Source organism: Dermacentor silvarum, chromosome 4 (genome assembly GCF_013339745.2).
Source record: "Dermacentor silvarum isolate Dsil-2018 chromosome 4, BIME_Dsil_1.4, whole genome shotgun sequence".
Taxonomy (NCBI): Eukaryota; Metazoa; Arthropoda; class Arachnida; order Ixodida; family Ixodidae; genus Dermacentor; species Dermacentor silvarum.
Window position 1 is genome coordinate 133,829,460 of NC_051157.2, and position 14,550 is coordinate 133,844,009.

The window sequence follows — 14,550 nt, forward strand, 5'->3', positions numbered from 1 at the left end:
AATAAAGGAGCCATCCTGGCGACTTAGTTGTCCGGAAGGACGATAGAAAGGTGATACGGCTTGAGGCGCTGAACGTGAACGACTTCCCGATTCGACGTCGCATGTCGGACGGCGGCGTGAGCAGCTCAACCAGGTAATTAACGGGTGATGTTCTCTCGAGAACGCGGTATGGCCCGTCGTACTTCGGAAGGAGTTTTGAAGCGAGCCCAGGCGTGTGGTGTGGCACTAAACAACCAGACGAGGCGCCCGGGAGAAAATTGGGAGTCGAGTCCGGGCATAGCGAACGGCTTTTTGACGGTTCTGGTCGTCTGAGGTGAATTGGCGGGCCAGCTGGCGACATTCTTTGGCGTGTCTGGCTGCTTCCGAGATCGGCAGGCATTCGGATGGGTCCGGCCGGTAGGGCAGAATGGTGTCTATTGTGTGCGAAGGATGACGGCCGTAAAGAAGGTAAAAGGGTGAGAATCCGGTAGTGGCCTGAGTCGCGGTGTTGTAGGCGTAGGTGACAAACGGAAGAACAAGGTCCCAATTAGAGTGATCAGGTGAGACGTACATGGCGAGCATGTCACCAAGAGTTCGGTTGAAGCGTTCCGTGGTACCGTTAGTCTGTGGGTGATAGGCAGTGCATTTACGATGAACAATAGCGCATGCAGCAAGCAGTTGTTCGATGACTTCAGATAAGAAGGTGCGGCCTCTGTCGCTCAAAAGTTCACGTGGACCTCCATGACGAAGGAGAAAACGGCGTAGTATAAAATTGGCGACCTCCTGCGCTGTAGCATTTGGTAGAGCAGCAGTCTCCGCATAACGTGTTAAGTGGTCTACCGCAACGATGATCCACCTGTAGCCGGTAGGAGTCAACGGAAGTGGCCCGTAGAGATCTACGCCCACGCGATCAAAGGGTCGGGATGGGCATTGTAAAGGCTGGAGTTCACCGGCGGAGTTGTGCGGTGGCGCTTTGCGACGTTGGCATTCATGACACGAGCGGACGAAGTTGCGAACAAAATTGTACATTCCCCGCCAGTAATAGCGGTGTCGAAGTCTTTCGTAGGTCTTGAAGACTCCCGCGTGGCCACACTGAGGGTCGACGTGGAAGGAGGAGCAAATCTCTGGTCGCAAGGTTCGCGGAATGACGAGTAACCATGTGCGACCCTCTGGGGCATAGTTGCGGCGATACAGTAGCTGGTCTCGGATCGCAAAATGAGGAACTTGGCGCCGAAGCGTTCGTGACGCTGGAACTTTCGACGTATCCGAGAGAAGGTCGAACAGAGATGCAGTCCAGGGATCATCACGCTGTGCAGAGGCGATAGTGTCAAAGTCCAGAGATGACAATGTGCACTCGCAGGAGGAGTCGTGACTGGCCTGCGGGGGAAGCGGTGATCGGGATAGCGCGTCAGCGTCGGAGTGCTTTCACCCGGAACGGTAAACCACGCGGATGTCATATTCTTGAATTCGCAATGCCCAGCGGGCAAGGCGGCCCGATGGGTCTTTTAGCGTCGACAGCCAACATAGTGCGTGATGGTCGGTCACTACGTCAAAAGATCGGCCGTATAAATATGGGCGAAACTTGCCAAGCGCCCACACAATGGCCCAACACTCCTTTTCTGTTACGCTGTAATTGGCCTCCGCCTTGGTTAACGTGCGACTCGCGTATGCGACGACGTATTCCGTGTGGCGACGTTGACGTTGTGCCAACACAGCACCAAGGCCTACACCACTTGCGTCAGTATGAAGTTCGGTTGGCGCTTGAGGGTCAAAATGGCGAAGAATGGGTGGCGTCGTGAGAAGACGGCGCAAGGTTGTGAAGGCGTCGTCACACTCTGGAGACCATGATGAGAGATCTCTAGAGCCACCAAGGAGCTGCGTGAGAGGTGATATAATTGACGCAAAGTTTCGAACGAATCGCCGAAAGTAAGAGCAGAGGCCGATGAAACTGCGTAGCTCTTTGATGGCGGTAGGTTTTGGGAACGCAGTAACAGCACGTAGCTTCTCGGGATCCGGGCGAACGCCCTCCTTTGACACGACATGGCCTAAAATTGTGAGCTGACGAACAGCAAAGCGACATTTCTTCAGGTTAAGTTGCAACCCGGCGTTGGTCAAGCAAGTGAGTACGTGCTGGAGGCGGACCAGGTGCGTTGCGAAATCAGGGGCGAATACCACAATGTCGTCAAGATAGCAAAGACAAATTTTCCATTTGAGGCCACGCAGAACATTATCCATCATTCTTTCGAACGTAGCAGGTGCGTTGCAAAGTCCGAAAGGCATGACGGTAAATTCATACAAGCCGTCTGGTGTAACAAAGGCAGTTTTCGGGCGATCGGCCTCTGCCATCGGAACCTGCCAGTAGCCTGACCGCAAATCCAGCGAAGAAAAGAACTCGGCTCCCTGCAAACAGTCCAGAGCATCATCGATGCGTGGTAATGGGTAGACGTCCTTCAGTGTAATCTTGTTCAACCGTCGAAAATCAACACAGAAGCGGATGGAACCGTCTTTCTTCGTGACGAGTACCACGGGAGAGGCCCATGGGCTCTGTGAAGGTTGAATGACGCCCCGACGAAGCATGTCATCGACCTGTTCTGCAATGACGCGACGTTTTGTAGCAGACACGCGATATGGTCTTTGTCGCAGCGGTGAGTGAGAGCCAGTGTCGATGTGATGCTCGACTGTCGATGCACGGCCAAGAGATGTTTGCGCAACGTCGAAAGAACGGTGGAAGTGCTGAAGGAGTGCGAGAAGTTGAGATCGTTGCGAATGTGTCAGATCGTCGGCGATGAATGGGCTGAACACATCTGTCCATGCTGAGTCGGCTACGGAGAGGGCACTCAGTGCATGAACGGCAGTAGAAGGCATTTTGTCGAGGACGGAGACAATTCGGGTTTGAATCAACCGACTCGACGTAACCAAGGCATTCGCGGCGGAGCAGTGATAGCGGCGACGAAAGATGATTGTAAACGGGCATCGTGCTGACACCGGCGGCGAGGTCAAGAGCTGCAAAGGGCAAAGGAAGCGCTTTTCGGGTAACAAAGTGATGAGAGGGCATGAATAAGACCGTCCCGTCGGATATAGCACTACACAAGACCGGTACGAATGCTGAAGAGCACGGGGGAATACAGGTGTCTTCTTGCACGAGAAGTTTAGCGGCAGGATGAGCATCGACCGAGGCCAGGTCACCAAGGTGGGAAAGTTCAATCTCAGCCCGAGTGCAATTTATGATGGCATTGTGGCGTGAGAGAAAATCCCATCCTAGAATAACGGCGTGGGAGCACGATGAAAGAACTATGAACTCAATCGTGTATAAAACGTCCTGTATGGTTACACGGCCTGTACAAGCAGCGGTAGGCCGAATGGGTTGAGCACTTGCCGTTCGAAGCGACAATCCAGACAGAGACGTCGTCACTTTACCAAGCAAGCGGCAAAACCTGGCATCCATAACTGAAATAGCGGCACCGGTATCGACGAGGGCGACTGTAGCGACATCTTCGACAAACACATCAATGACATTGGCAGGTAAAGGAAGAGGACTTGGGCATGTCGACACTTGCGCAGTTCTTGCCTCAGGAACTGCGTCGTCTAGTTTCCCTCTTCGTTAGAGACGGGTCGCTGACGCATAGGGGAAAGCGATCGGCGACGTGGGGAGGGTGACCGGAAGCGTTCGAAGCGAGGACGGCGATCAGTCTGGGAGCGAGGTGGTGATGGATCGAAGGGTCCGTAAGGCACATTTGGATCGGGCGGCACATAGGACGCTCGTCGATCGTCATCGAACGCCTGCGATCGGCGGCGGCAGAACCTTGCGACGTGACCGGGATACCTACATGCAAAGCATATAGGGCGATTGTCCGGCGTACGCCACGGGTTAGCGACGGCAGTGCTGGCCCAGGGAGCGCGAGGAGGAGGGCGGTGCACAGGCTGCTGGAAACGTGGTACGGGCGCACTGCGAGGGGCCATTGCAGCAACCGCAGCATAAGTTAACGGTGTAGCCATGGCATCCTGCTGGTGAACAGCTGGCAGCGCTTTCGTGACCTCTTCATGGATCACATTACGGAGAGGAGACGGCAAAGTGCTGGCAGACTCCGGAGTGATGGACACCAGAGACAGCTGTCGTGCGACTTCTTCGCGGACGAAATCTTTGATTTGGGCTATCAAGGAGGCTTGTTCGGGGCCGGTGGTCAGGCTGCAGAGTGACGCCGCATTAAGTGTGGGATGTCGCCTTGTCAGAGCTCGCTGCTTTCGCAATTCATCATAGCTCTGGCACAAGCTGATAACGTCGCCAACAGTGCGCGGGTCCTTGGCCAGAAGCATCTGGAACGCGTCATCATCGATGCCCTTCATGACGTGCTTAATCTTTTCCGCTTCCGTCATGGCAGCGTTCACGCGCCTGCACAAATCGAGGACGTCTTCTATACAGCTGGTGAACGTCTCACCCGTGTCCTGTGCGCGTGTACGCAAACGCTGCTCGGCTCGGAGTATCCTGACGGCGGGTCGGTCAAATACTGCGGTAATCGACGTCTTGAACGCCGACCACGTTCGGATATCCCTCTCATGATTCCTGAACCAGAGACTGGCGACGCCCGCAAGATAGAAGGATACGTAAGCCAGCTTGTCCGAGTCATTCCATTTGTTGTGAACGCTCACCCGTTCATAAGATGACAGCCACTCTTCAACGTCGTTGTCGTCGGTTCCGCTGAAGATGGGAGGTTCCCACTGGCGAGCGGTGCCAGCGCAAGGGACGGGTGGCGATGGAAGAGTCTGCTGGTCGGCGTCCGGCATGGCAGAGGGTAGCGTCCGCGAACGAAGTTCCAGGATGGTAGAGTGGAACGTTACCCAGCACGGCTCCACCACTTATAAAGGGGATTTATTGGGGTTCGTAGCGACAGCGGGTCGTAGGATGCACCGAGCACTGTCCTCTCGCTCGAGCTTCTGCTGCGCGCTTGTTGTTGTTGATGTAGCCTATCACGCCTGTGGCTCCTACCCACGGAGGGGGATTGGCCAAGATATGGGTGGATTATTCCAAATTAATATGGAGGATACATTTCCAAATATCTATGAAATTAGTATTGAACAGCGTAGAGTTATATGTTAAAGTAAATCAAGAAAGTCAAAGCGAATGAGTAAACATTAATTTGAAAGTACAAAAAAAGGATAGAATTTTGCAGGGTATTCGTTTGGAGTCTGTAAGGAACCTTTGGACGGCGAAGCAAGCATCCCTGTGGCTGAATCCCAAAGTGGACGCCCCGAACGAAAGAATATTAGGTTCTGTTAAGTCCAGGCCAAGCCTTCGAAAAGGTATTTCCAACAATCGTTTTCTTGCCAAAGTAAAGCGGCGATAAGATAGAAGAAAGTGGTGTATCGTCTCTTCCTCATTACAAAACGGGCAGAGGGGGGAGGGAACCAAACCCGACCTGTTTAAGTAGAAATTTAGGGAGGGTATACGGCAACGTAATTTGGTGAGAGAGACCTCAAGCATCTTTGTGTTACAGGATTCGCTACGCCAGGGAAATATCAGGTGCTTATAATCTGGAGAAGCAGTTAGAACTGGGTTTGATAAGGCTTTTCTAATTGATCGCATCCGAAATCTAGCCGCCGTGATGTGTGCAGTCACTGGTAGAATGGGAAGAACAGGGCCGGAAAGATGCTGCCGATGCTGCTGACTCTGCGTCATCGTTCGTCATCTTCCTTACAATATATATATATATATAATGCAGTGAGAAAACCACTGCATTAAACATATATTGATCTGCCAATTTCTAATAATCAAATATACATTTTCTCGTGTGTTGTTTATTACTGCTTAAAACAAGGGGAACAACTTGATAACTCTGTTTTAGCATCCCTTTCCTTGGATTGCAGTCAGGGACCGTCTTTTTTTTGTCGAAGTCGATCTGTATCAATCGTTTCGAGCGCGGGTAAATCAGTATTCGCGTTTAAAAGCTATTGCATCAACGGTTATAAAGTCTGCGTGGCAGCGCTTGATACCTACTCAGCCTAAAAATTCCTGTGTGACACACGAGCATTGGATTCGTTTCACATTTAGAACGGGTGGCACACAGTTAAATACTTCACTTTCCGAGTACATTTAATGTATATCGTATCTAGCTAAGCGAAACAAGGTTTTTCACAAGGCCCACTGCGACAATCATCGTGCCGTTCTTCACTGTAGCAAGCCTATAAAACCCGAAGAAGAGCCGCTCGCGTTTTCCGCAACGCGTCGAATAGCTACGAGAGTAAAACAGTCAATGTAAGCAAACCCGAGATTCACGTAGGCCTGCGACGTATAAAATGCTTAAAACACGAGTAATATTGCTTAATTATGCACGTTGTTAAGCAATTTAGTATACCCTTTCGAAAGTTTCCCAACACGCACAGAACTTATCGGGAACGCGAACAAACGAAAGGACGGCCGCTCGAGCGCCCGTCCTGTCGCTGGTCTCGCCGCATGCAATTTGGCGCCTGCAAAATATTCCGATGGTTGTTATCTGTACTGCTTCCCACCCATATAAGATGCACCATCTAGTCTTTTATGTAAAGTACGAGTAAATATGTCGATTTGAGATATATAAACCGCTCAAAGCGAAGCTACATGGGGGAGCTGCCGTCGACGGAGAGACGCGTTGGACCGAATCTGGCAACAAGAGCGCAATGTTGCCTGCACGCGCTCGGGCGGTTGCGTTAGTTTCGAGGTTCCGGTGACTTTAGGCAGCGTAAAACGCTACCGTCGCGCAGAGGTGAAGGTGGAGAAAAAAGAAAGCTGCTGTTGCCGGGAAGCCTTCAGGGATATTCAGGGATTCAGGGATATTTGAAGGCTGTCGCGTTCCACTGTTAAAGATGAAGGTTAAGCGCCCTCCAAATTTTCAGCGCACATGATAGTATTTGTTTGCTTTCCCTGTGCTTGAATTCTAGCTAAGGTCAATAGGGCCTGGTAATAAGCTGGCGTTTTTGTAGGATCGTGCTCATTTGTTGATATCAACAAAATGAGCAAATAAGCCCAGTCAAATAGTGCATGAAATAAACACCACACACACGTAAGCGACGGGCGAAAGTCGGAAGATAACTCTGCGCTGGCTAACTCGACAATGTGGCATTAACAGAACGTCAAGGCAGACGCCATTCTCAAAGAGGCCCGCTGTGTGAAATCGCTTACACAAATCCCCTTTTCCCGTGAGAACATCGGAGCTCTAGTCTTACATTCGATGGTGGACGCAAGTAGCTTGTTGTACCGACCTTAACAGTCAGCACGACCATCTTTTCGACGTTGACCATAAGTGTGCTTACAGTGACCTCCTTGAGCTACGCAAGGACACTGAGGGCATCATTCATCGATTGATACTTAATTCGTGTAGCGTACATTAGTAGTGTCGTGCCTAGACCTTGTAATATTTCTCATTGTATCTGTTCGAATATAAGTATGCGTTTTATAAACAGCGTTTTGGTAGAAGTCAGCGGTGTGCGTCTTCTCAGTCTCAAGCTTCCCTTTTAAATGCTAAACATGCCCCACAAGCAAGCCCAAATCTTGTATAGTCTTTCCCGCCGAATAAAATTATAGTCATAAGACCGCACATACTAACGAAAATTACACACTCAAGGGTGGATTGAATATTGAAATACCTTTAATTTCACCGAACATTTCTAAAGTGGCCACACTCGTTAACAGAACACCCTAAATGCATTAATCCATTATTTCAAAGTGCCAGAAGGGTGTTATCTGCAAAATGTGCACCTTGCGGAATTTAAGGGCACACGGTAACTTTATTATTTCATGCAAGTAAAAAGTAATGCTGGTTTATTTCCCAGTGGTTCCCGCCAAGTCATTGTGCGAGCACGTCATATGGTAACAGTAGGCTCTGGGTGTGATCGGGCTACTTCATGTATATGGCGTCCTTGGTGGTGTAGAGACAAAGTTTTGCTTTTATTTCCTATCCTTTTTATAGTGTTTTACCCTCGCCCTTACCTAAAATGTTTCTGATAAGTATTGGTTTACAGATTAGCTGCCAAGCCTCAGTGAATCTGCGCGTCGGCCAATCGTAGTTCTCCAGGCGCATGTTCTTTTGGTATAGCATCGGCGCCGGTGCGACATTATGTGCAGTGCGCCTTACCCTGTTTTATGCAGTATTGGTTGGAATAGACGTTCTGGCAAGGGAGATGGGAGGGGGGGGGTGCATGCGGAGCAATGTACTGTCGATAGGAACACAGCATTTATTGCGAAGGTGGCGCGCCATGGTACAGTAAGGATGGGAGACACAAGTATTTTTTCCTCCTCTCCCACTCCTGCCTTTGAGATCTTAAAGCTAGCTTCGTTGAAATTATTTCACCTTAGTGTTGAATTATTCATAAACTAAACAGCGTGGTGTCAGCCTATTGAAAACGCGTACAGACGCCACCGCACTCTTAAGGCGGTGCAGTATTACCTTGGATGGCATCGCGGAGTGACCGAGATACAAATAGAAATGTTCATCTAGACGCAAGACAAAATTTCTAATTTGACCGTTCTGAGACTTGTTCAAGCAAACAAGGTCATTTATAGCAACTTCACCAAACCGGGAAGCTTGGGCTGGGCCTCATGCACATCACGCAATTATGCCACACTTTCAATAAATTTTTCTGGTACGCTCCGTATTGTCAAATCGGCGTAGTGCCCTTGCATTCACGTCTTCCAAATGCTGTGAAGGGTGTGCAAATTGAAATGCTGAAAACAAAGGAAAGAGAGGAAAAGAAAACAGCTGGGTAGCTGAGAGCTAAGGATTCCGACTGGCAATCTGTAGGTCCACTGTTCGAATCCAGGCGATGGGTTACGCCGCTTTTCTTTTTCTTCACTTTATTTTTTTATAATCGTTGCGGAAAGTACTTTGGGAGCACTTCGGCGAACGTCACAAGGACTGGGGTGTACTAAAAGGACATACTAAAAATATGACTGTAAAAAATTACTATTTCAAATATTTTTCTCGATTCACAGAAACTGTTTTTATGCGTGTAAGTGAATGATGTATAGACACAAGAAAACACCTTGAAGGGTACAAACTTCACCAAATTACCAAATAGCAAGTCCTTGTGAGGAGGGCAGTTGCTGAGCATCCGTACTAAACCATGATCAGTGGCCTTTTCACATTTATATTTTTGGAACCGCAGCCAAATTTGAGGTCAGCGCTCCGAGACAATACAGGTGATTTAGACCAGAATGAAGCAAGCGAGATCGGAGAAATTATCGCGTTCTCGGCAAGCAGCCCCAGATAAATTTAATTAAAGGCGTCCTGAATATTCTGTAACCGATTAGCATCCAACCATGTGATGCTGAAATTTATCAAAAAGTGTAGGTAATTACCCTTCATGCGATCATCGTTGGCAAAGACAAAGGATGACCTAAGTGTTTCCGCTAACACCTTCTTTCCAAATGCTGGACCTATCATTTACTGGGTGTTTAACATGAGAGCGTTTCCGGTTCTCATCACCCCTCCAGTTGTGTAATAGAACATCGGTGATAGGAGACTTGCGACAAAGCGTAACGTAATGGCATTCCACTTATAAATCATTTCTCCCTCGCTGCCCTTCCGCTTAGCTAAGCCTGTGGTTTCCTCTACATATTGCCGAGATGGGGAATTATTTGATGATTTCAGTTTAATGTGTGGGAAATGGGATACGGCGCACGCATTCACTATTGTTTCAGTCATTGCGAGGCGGCTGAGGAAATCCCGAGATCATTTCCGACGGTCGCGCTTTTTTGGCCGGGACATTAGAAAGATACCCCTGTATGCGGTCATTATCTGTGTGAGGTAAACGTTCACGGGGAGGGTTTACCTGCCGTATATTTGGCCAGGTGCATCAATCGCCACGCTTCACAGTGTGCTTAGGCTGGTGCAAATGACAGTGCAGGAGCACAATCATGCTCCACTCTAGGATGTTTGCGCCGCATATTCGGTGTGTGATCAGCGCTTTGCTCTTGCTGTACGTGCGAGCGTCTGCGGAAGGCAAGTGTTCATTTATTTCACTTGACAAAGTACGCGGGAGAAGCTAAAGTTCGATGTTTTCCTGTGCCGTTATTCATTATCATAAACGCAGACAGCTAGTTTTCGATATTTAGAATAAATACCGAAATCCCCAAACCGCCTATTTTCCAACTTTTCCACAAGGAAAGAGAAAAAATTAGCTTGGATATGAAGAGCATGAGGCAAGCAGAAGCATATATATTCGGTATTATTAACTGAATGCTTGTGAGTAGATTCAATATGCTTTCAGATGCTCCCTTTAGCTCTTGTGCTGTGCAGGAAGTAACAGGGCACTGCACATTTATTCTTGCTTTATTGTTGTTTTGTTGTTCTTTTTGTTTATAAATTATTGTCATCTCGCGCATTTCCTTCCTTTCATCCTACCTTATATATATATATATATATATATATATATATATATATATATATATATATTCCCTCCTTCATAATTTGGAGGCATCCAGTTTGCTTCTTCAGGTGGCAGTCGCCAGCCGGCCTCTTCTTGTTATCTTTTTTGTGTTTGTCCCATGCTGAGAAGCTCCAAACGCAACATAAGTATTTTAAGGTGTTAAACGCATGTATCATTTGGGCCCCTTAGAGTACACAATAACACTGAGGAAGAACCTAAAAAAGGCTTTGTGGTCTATATTTAACATATTTTCCGTATCCGACTGTGCCAGCGAAATAATGCAGCAATAAAATACGGCCACTCTAAGTATGAAAAAAAGAATTGAGCTGACTATTTCTTCGTATGCTCATTAATAATGAACTTGCAATCAAACCCTCCCCATTTCAGTCACCCCTAACGACCAGACATACCCGATACCACCGTGATAATGCATGAACTTATTTTGAACGAACAGACATACATACGTTTTTTTTTTCCTGTACAATACTTGACTGGAATTCCTTACGGCTAATATTTCCTGTTCATTGTTTACTTGCTTACTTTGTATTGTCTGTTCGATTATGGTGCCGGCCCTGCTTAGGCCTCGAGTCCGGAGTATGTATTAAATAAATGTGGCCCTTAAGCAGTAATTATTCATAATGAGGATTAACGCGTAATGTCAATGCAACTTTCGGTGTGCAGAAGACATTCTCCTGTTCCTGAACGTTAGAGATGTAACAAATAAGCCATGAAATTATTTAAAATTATTTAAATTATTGAAGAAATTACAAAACGTTTGTGTTCAATAACCTGGTAAGGTAACAAGAGTTCGTGACTGGTAGTCAGCCTTTTGAAGCAGGGAAGGAGCACGTTTATCTAAACCAAGTAATTCCAAAATACTCGGATCATGAGAACGAAATTTACTGTGTTTATTCAAATTAGATGGGCATTTTCTTTTTCGACATTTTTGCCCAAGGTTCCACCGTTGCGCCCGCCGTAAAGCCGTCTGGAGATTATCCAGACGGCTTTCCGAAATACGTTTTCCGAAGGGTTTTCCGAAATACGTTCTTGCTTCATTTGTCCTTGAACACCAAGGAATATATCAGATAGAAATGTACGTTAGAAATATCTTAAATTCCTAATTGTCTGTCGGGCGTGGTATTTTTTCGTATTGTGTGGTAGAGGAAAGCTTTCGTAGCTGAAATTCAAGCTACGAAAGAAAGAACGTTTCAGGTGAATGAAAGATTTATTTTTTTAAGGCTTTTCGTTGAAGGAAGAATCGGTGATCGCCGACACGGGCCTTGAAAATTTGTCAAAGTGAAGGTTTTTTTGTCCGGGTTTTCGTTTTGCTCATTTGAAGTGCTTCAGGTGCACTTAAGAGAAGAATATTTGTCAGATTCTGTTCATATTTGGCTGTTAAAGAGAACGAAATGTCTAAAGATACTTTTAAAGTACTGAATTACCTTTGCAGTAGTTAGGTCGGAAAGACTGCTTATGCATTACTAGAGGAACTTCTGACTTTAAGTTATATTGGATAAAGACACGTCATAGGGTAAGCTAAGAAGATGATGCTAGGGACAGATTCCTATGAAAAAGCGGCGTTACTCAACGTCGCTTGTGGCTTTCCCAAAAGATCGAAGTGGACCTCCGCTAGCTTGGCCTTCCTAGTAAGTAAGCTTGCTGAAACCTCTTGTCGGCTTCAACATTGAGTGTGCAGTTCTACTAACTGATGAAAAAAATGAGTCAGATGTATCTTCCAAGTCGATGGTTACGCTGCAAGAGTCCTTGGCCGCTGCGATAGCCCGAGGTGTGCGCGTGCTTCCACACGCAAGCACAAACAAAGATAAGTGCGTATCTGTTGCTCGCATTTCCAGCAAACCGAGAGTGCTTATGGGTGCGGTACTCTTTATTACTTTTTCTGTATCTCAGAAGCCGTCTCTTGCAACTGAGATGTTATCGGCGGCTTCAGTTATTGTCAGCTTATCAGCTCATCAATTTTTTTGCTTTCCTGCCGAGTGCCTGCTACAAGAAAACAACCCTAATAACCGATAACGTGCTACAATTAAGGCATTTTGGGTCGTACTGTACCATTTTTATGCTCTAGTTTCAGCCAAGATGAAGAACCCCCACAGCAGCAATGTGGCATGATGCATTCGTTGTGACCCACTTTCTCTAAGTTTTGATATGTTAGGCGGTCTACTCTATTCCACCTGTGTTGCACAAGTTGACCTCCTCCGGATATTTGGTCACGCAGGAAGGTACATTAACAAGTACGCCGGTTCTGTGACATCGTCGTCCCTGCTTGCACCTATTCTTTATGCCCTGTTGCTTACTTGCATGCGCACGAGTGCCTGTTTAAAGCAGCTGATATTGTAAAAGTGAACTAGATCGTCCACTCAACCATCGTATCTTTTTATTGACATGGTGCAATTAGAGAGGTTTGCGCCTTTTGGTGGCCCTGGCTATGCCTCGTCACTTGGCAAACAAAATTAAGAGACAAAATGTGCAGAAAAACACTGAATAAAGTCAGGCAGCATGAACACAATGTTCTGCACACGAGTGCAAGAAACCACCGAAAATAGGTATGCGTAGTTGCACAAAGAAATACAAGTAGGTCGACTTTCAGCATTTACGACCCATGGCACGCGATCATTGCCTCTCACGCCAATGCCAAGTTACGTCTACCAGCTTTCGATGTAGAGTTATTTCCCTAATCCGTTACGGTCATCGGTCTGGATTCCCGATTTCTAACTTTTGCTTTCTTAGTAATGAAAAATAAACCATTCACCATTTTTTTTGCTTGTTGTCACTGTTTCACATCCTTCCGTAAACTTTTTCTTGAACTCTTCGGCATCTCGCGTTATCGATGTCTGCTTGAAATCTATTAGTGCTTGGAAATTTATTATTCAGCCACCGCATTGCGCAATGTGCAATGTACTTCAGGCAATTATTCAAGCACTGTATGTAAAAATTTCTTATGTTCGGTGCATTGTTCTCAGCTTTGACTGCATTTTTGACCCTCTTGATAATGACCACATTGGGCCTGCAGTATCTTGCAAATAAATTAAAAATAAATCAAACAGGTTACGTTGCAAGAAGTTCCGTCTGCGCAGCGATTTCGGTCACATGTAATTTAATATATTAGGTTACAATTTAGTCGTGTTTTCTCGTCATACATTTGTTTCCTGCCTTTTTAAAAGTTTTTTTTCATTTGTAAAGCTACACGTTTTATTAGTAGTTGATGGTGACAACCCGTAAGCCTCAGCCCTATAGATATATCGTTGGTATGAATACAAACCCTTGCAATTGGTCGGGGTAGGTGGGCCAGCACTTCTGCAAACTTCTGCAAAATTTGAGCAGCAGCGTGCAGAACGACAAGGAACACAAAAATTACAAAATTTACATCTTTCCAATTTTACTTTTATGTAGAGACTACCGGGCGTCGACCGCCGAGTGAGGCAGCACCGCATTACAGAGCACGGTGGCAAAATGTGGTGCTAGTGCGCGTCCGTGTTTGGAACAGTTAGGTTCCTTGGCCCTCGAATACGCTCTTCCGGGTGACGGAGCTAACCACGCTTGCTCTTGTGCACGTTATACGTTATAGCCTTGCGTTCTGTTGGAGGCTCCTAAGGGGTAAATATATATATATATATATATATATATATATAAATATCATGAGAAGCCAACAAACAATGACACCAAGGACAACATAGGGACAACTTGTAAGGACAACTTGTACTTACTAATTGAATTAAAGAAATGATAAATTAATGAAAATGGATGAAAAAAACAAACCGGGCGCCGGTGGGGAACGAACCCACGTATACGCATTACGCGTGTGATGCTCTCACCATTGGGCTACCGCGGAGCCGTTTTCCCATCCACTTTTGGGGGTATTTATGTTTTACAACTAGAACTAACCCTGAGAGTGTTAGCCAGTGCCACCACTCCCAAACCATGGCGGCGGATGTGGAGCATCCTTTCTTCCGCAAGCATCACGAGTACGTGATACTCTTGGGTGATGGAAACTGGTCAATAAACCCTCATATGCTACCTGAAGGCATCAATGTTGCCGGATTCGAGCCCTCGTCATGTAATGAAGGAGAAGAAAGGGAACCGAGGGGCCCGATTATTATTAATCATGTACTAAGAAGCCAACAAACAATGACACCAAGGAGAACATAGGGGAAATTA

At 46.8% G+C, this 14,550-nt stretch overlaps 1 protein-coding gene across 1 annotated transcript in view; it reads left to right on the forward strand.

The window, feature by feature from the left end:
• The window catches only part of LOC119448911 (MAM and LDL-receptor class A domain-containing protein 1-like), a 109,665-nt gene that overhangs the window by 27,322 nt on the left and 67,793 nt on the right, over window positions 1-14,550 (forward strand). The gene's annotated exons all lie outside the window — the stretch shown is intronic.